The sequence below is a fragment of the Anneissia japonica genome, unplaced genomic scaffold (assembly GCF_011630105.1).
Source record: "Anneissia japonica isolate Jap-2015-1 unplaced genomic scaffold, ASM1163010v1 scaffold284800_len683186_cov164, whole genome shotgun sequence".
Lineage (NCBI taxonomy): Eukaryota > Metazoa > Echinodermata > Crinoidea > Comatulida > Comatulidae > Anneissia > Anneissia japonica.
Window position 1 is genome coordinate 263993 of NW_022711393.1, and position 5899 is coordinate 269891.

A 5899-nucleotide genomic window follows, 5' to 3' on the forward strand; every position below is an offset into this window, starting at 1 on the left:
AAAATAATTGTATAAGTTACTTAAAAATTGTATAGATTTGTGTAAATGTTTCAATTAAAAATAACTTTAATTATTTTCCCTTTTCACTGGACTTTAAAATTGTTGTATACATTTGCGTAAATGTTTCAATGAAAAATAACTTTTAATATTTTCCCTTTCCACTGGACTTAAAAATTGTTGTATACATTTGCGTACATGTTTCAATTAAAAATAACTTTAATTATTTTCCCTTTCCACTGGACTTAAAAATTGTTGTATACATTTGCGTAAATGTTTGAATTAAAAATAACTTTAAATGTTTCCCCTTTTCACTGGACTTAAAAATTATTGTATAAATTTGCGTACATGTTTCAATTAAAAATAACTTTATTTTCCCCTTCCACTGGACTTATTTTTGTTGTATGAATTTGTGTAAATGTTTCAATTAAAAATAACTTTAAATATTTTCCCTTTCCTCTGGACTTAAAATTACTGTATAAATTTGCTTAAATGTTTCAATGAAAAATAACTTTTAATATTTTCCCTTTTCACTGGACTTATAAATGTTTTTCCCTTTCCACTCTAGCTAATTGCTGTGATTTCTTACTCTTTCAGAATGTGGCTACTGGTGATTTGGCAATTGAAGCTTTCTATAATAGTCTTTGTAATTTAGTAAATAATTATTGGAAATAATTTGAATAAATAAATATTCATTGTAATTTAGTATCATATTGGAAATAATTTGAATAAATAAATATTCATTGTATTCAGTTTAGTATTGAGTATTTTTTCTTCTCGAGCATTGAAAAAGCAGGATGAGCAGGATGGGGAAAAAAAAAAAGCGCCCTCGAATAGAAAAAGGCCCAAAATATGACTAAGTTATTTGGCCACAATAGTCTGTCCGGTTCTGGTAAAAATAGTGAAGAAAATCACCCTAAATAGCCTTTTTAATTTAAAGTTTTTTAGGGTGTCTTAACTGTCAATGGCAGTAAGCGCCCTCTAACATCCAATTTTTTCAGAATATCATAAAAACTGGCTATTAGAGGGTACTACAACCTTTAATTAAATTAATGACAAAGACGACACCACCGAAAAACATTAAACTAAAATGGCTATAGAGGGCGGTTTCCAGCACCACACAGGACCCCTTTAAATAATTTTAGAGAACCTGGAAATTTTGGCTTTCTTTTTAGAGACCCTGGAAATTTTGGCTTTCTATTGGAGGGCGCCCTTCAGCACCACTTTTAATAGAAATTGAGAGACATGGGAAAAATTAGCCTTTTTCTATTGGAGGGCGCTTTTTTAATCTTACCTGCATTTATCAGTCAACCATCAGTCTTCAAACTTGAACAGCAAAGAAACATCAAAACACTATTGATTTTTTTTTATTATCTTCATAACCAAAATCATATCAAAAACAACAACAATCAACATCAACAACAACAATTCATTATATGGAAGTTAAAATGCAAGTTATATCGTCTGTACAATTTAATCAGTTTTTCAGAATTAAGCAATTGTTGTCTTGATGCTGCAACAACTTACCTGCATCCACCAGTCTTCAAACTTGAACAGCAAAGAAAAGTCAACACACTACTTATATTTTTTATTATCTTCATAATCAAAATCACAATGTAAATTATTAGGCATCAACAATTCATTATATAGAAAGTTAAAATGCTCTGCTAGTAATCTTAGTAGTTTTCTGGTTCTCTGGTCTGATTGTAATTAGCCAGTTTATATCTTTTGTACAATATACCAATTATGCAAGTTATATCGTCTGTACAATTTAATCAGTTTTTCAGAATGAAGCAATTGTTGTCTTGATGCTGCAACAAATAATACAACCGCAACAAATAATACAAACAACAGCTTTCACCGGGATTATGGCATCACAATATTCAGCAAGATGTTAGCAAAACTTCTGTATTGTATTTGGCATGACAAATTAAATTAACTAATTTAAAATTAAATTGCCTATATTAGACAAAATTAATTATAATATGTTTCTCTTCCTCGTCTTCCTCTGCAGCAGTACTTTTCCTGTCTTGCAACTGTGTTGCCGCATCCACCAAAAATAGATTCTAAAAAAAGAATTAGACACAAACACAAATTAAACAAAATTAAAGGTAATAATAAAGTTAATTTCATAAAGCTTCAGTATATTTCACTTAATACTTACAGTATTAATTCTTTGATGTACAGTTTATCAAAAGTTACTTATCTTGCAGAGAGTTGTCTGTCGTCTGCAAAAAAAAAAAATATACAGATATTGTTTTTGTATTCTCAGATACTTTCACAAATACTGATTTGGGAAAGCGCAAGCTCAGTGTTGTAGTGGTTAAGCACCAGGCTAGTTATCTGGTGTGTAAGTCCCATTTCCATGTACCACTGAGTACTCTAATGCCATTTAATGCTGTTTTTTATGTTAGGAATATTTTAGTTCATCATACGGAATGCTCAGCATGTTGCATAATACTTGCAAATAAAGTCATTTGGGTTGAAATTGAACAACTGAGCTTACGCTATAGTGGTTGAATCCAATTTAAGCAAAAGAAATCTTGCAAGAGTCCAATTTGCAAGTAGCAGCAATTAGGCCTACTGTGATGCTTTTCAATTGTTTTATTTTTTTCCAAACGCCATCAAATATAATTCTCACAAACAGTATTGTAATTGCCCCATCAATATGCACCCTTGTCAAACAGGCATGATTCCATATGCTCCTATACTGTCCTTTACCTGGATTATCGCACTATTCAGGAAATGTTCTAACAAAACTTCGCACACTTTTCACGACTTGCCTCATGGGTCATTTTTTGTTGCTTCATATGCCAAAGAAAAAAAAAATAATAATAACATTCAAAGCATATGGTACAAACAAGAAACAGTAAGGTTGAGACATGATAATTTTAAGGAACGAAGAAATTATATCATCAGTCGGTAGATTCAATGGACGTTCTTTATTTTTGTTTTTTGGGGTAGAAAAAAAAATAATAATAACATTCAAAGCATATGGTACAAACAAGAAACAGTAAGGTTGAGACATGATAATTTTAAGGAACGAAGAAATTATATCGTCAGTCGGTAGATTCAATGGACGTTCTTTATTTTTGTTTTTTGGGGTAGAAATGGGAAGGTCCACCATACAGTTAAGCATTATCTCAGACCTCCATGCCTGTTTTACATAGAACATAGCTGGCGCAACTGGGGGACCTCACCTTTTTGGCAGAAAATATATAATGTCTATGGAGATTTTTGTATGATCAGGAAGAAATGCAATAAAAGAAAGAGGAGATCGAGCGGAAAGAGTGTTTCTAGGTCTACCGTTTTAGGACCTGTGAGCTGAATTTTTTTGGGTTTTTTTTAAGAAAATTTGAAGTCAGGAAAGCTCATTTCCCACCATCTAGGAATCAAAATTTTCTAGGGGGGAGGAGGACCCCCAGTTATTTTTTTATTTTTGGGGTTTATCGATTCATGGTATACCAGTACACACGTACATACATGACTATTTTAACTTTTAAAAATTCTTAATTATTTGTATATAGGAATGTTTATGTTACTTGCATTGCTTTTCAATATTTGTTTAATTATGCAACTGTACGACTTTGAAAAATAGTACACAAGTACTGAAAGTGCAGTAAAAAGACAGAATAAATAAATAAAATATCCTTGTACTATAAAAATAAGAAAATATTTATTAGTCTAACATGATTTTGCAAAATAATTTTCATCAGCGTGTACAAGTATATAAAATGCACATGCCTACCTAATCACATCAAAAATCCTTTTCGAAACAAGCTGCGTTCGTCTGAACGAGTCTATTTCCACCATGCCATGCACACCTACAAAGAAACGGACCCGTATTTTTCATGTCATTTATTTATTCACCAAGAAACATGGTAAGGGACAGCTAAAGAAACAAGTCTGACCCGGAGGCCAGCTGTCCCTTTAAATACAAAGTACAAAACACATAAAATTTAAAATTTAATCTATATACAATAACATGAAAAAAAAATTAATATTTTTTTTCTTTTTTCTTTCAGAATCATTTAAATCGGATGTTGACTGATAAAATATTGCTTAAGCTTTAAAATAAATTGAGGTATGAGTAAGTATAAAATCTTTGATTGTGATTGGTAATGATGTCCAGAAGGCGGGAAAAATAATAATAATAATAATTTTTCAAAGCAATAGTGCGAGAAAATGGATGTTTAAATTGTTTTATTTTAACACATACAATACATAGGCCTACCTCGTTTTGTTGATACGTATATAGCAAATATACCCCATAATCATAAAACAATGGCGTTTTTTGTTTTTGCTTAAATACAGCTTGTCCACAATATCCGTCGTCAACTCATGTCAAGCGGTTCTTTGGAATTCACAATCTGCTACACAGGTGGGTGCATCCAGTTTATTAGGTGAAAATGGCCACAAGAATTTCTAAACTTTAGTTATTGGAATAAATCCTTTTTATACAAGGGTATAGATAGATATTATGTATTTGCTTTTCCACATTGGCGTGAACAAATATACACAGACACTTACAAAAGGCATCAAAATTATATAAAAACATTAAAAAGGATATTGACTGGGAAAACATTTAAGGATAGAAACACAGGAAAGTACAAAATGAGAATACTAAAATACCAGAAAAATAATAATAGAACTATAAATATGGAAACAATACATTTTAAATACTACAGAAAATTTAATTTTGAAGCATCATCAATTTAAACTATATTGTATTATGAAGTTCAGATATATAATGGTTCTTCATGAGTTCCTAACAGTACCATTATTAAAATACAGGGTTTTTTTTATTTTTTATCTTGCCAGTGAGTTGTCCAGGTAACACAAAACAAATCCTTTATTTACCACCACACCATGCAACCATTCTCACGGAGAACAGATAATGAATGAGCCAATAGTACCTGTGGAAACTGGCATTCTCTTAGTAAATTGTACAAGCTGTGCTCGTAATAGAAAGAAAATGCCCACATGTAGGCATTACCTGACTACCCTCTTCATCTATGCAGCAGTAGCCATCTGATGATGCTACTTTCCTTTCAACCATGCAAGCACTTTTGTCTGGTTTATATTTATTCACTTCGGGATCTTCGTTACTACCTTCTTCATGGAAAGTAGATTTCAGTTGACATGTCTTGGAATAAGATAAGCCGGCACATTTTCCTGTTAATAAAGAACTTAAATTTACTGCCAAATCATGTTGCATACCTTTCATATCGTTTTAAATAATAATCCAGATAATTCTTACCTTCATTAAATGGTGGTAATTTAGGTCTACTTGCCTTAACTTTGGATGACCCAGTTTCGGGGACAGGTAATATTCTGCCCGACTTGGGTTTGTTCTTTTCATCAGTGTTCTTATATAGTATTATTTCCTGGACGAGTAGTCTCCAAAAATGTCACACAGCCTCTCAGAAGCTATCTGAAAAAGATCTGAACATACTCAAGAGACACAAAAGTTCACAACACAAATAATTATCAAAAATGTTTACTGATACATTATTGAGAAAGTGCCAGCCTAGTGTTGGGGAATCAAGTGGGGCCGATGAAGACAACACTATCCTAGGGGGTCCATTTTTTGCGATCAATGTTTTCTTTTCTTCTTTCTTTTTTTTTGCTTTCCAAAAGGAAGGGGACAGTAAATCTGCCCCCTGAATTCCATCATCATTAACATATGTTTTCAATCATCTCATTACAAAGCCATAGCAGTTAACAAATAATAATGGTTTAGCATCAATGCTGTAACACTACAACTTTATCAGTCAGCCCTTCCAAAACTTAATATTATGTTACCAAAATACAATAACAGTTTGTTCACGATTTCGACATCATTTTCCTTATGGCCTTTTAGCTCTATCGCATTAGATTTAATTATCTATCTATGTATATA

The 5899-nt window shown here is 31.8% G+C and overlaps 1 long non-coding RNA gene across 5 annotated transcripts in view; it reads left to right on the forward strand.

Annotated features, from left to right (window-relative positions):
- Window positions 1-5875, forward strand: part of LOC117107499 — a 20633-nt gene extending 14758 nt beyond the window's left edge. For 3 of the 5 annotated variants that reach the window (XR_004445246.1, XR_004445245.1, XR_004445249.1), the window contains one exon: window positions 595-1138. This is a non-coding gene — a long non-coding RNA (uncharacterized LOC117107499). Of the gene's footprint in view, window positions 1-594; window positions 1139-4022; window positions 4088-4311; window positions 4379-4818 lie in introns of those variants that run through there. The other 2 variants (XR_004445248.1, XR_004445247.1) reach the window with 2 other exon arrangements.
- Window positions 5876-5899: the final 24 nt, after the last annotated feature.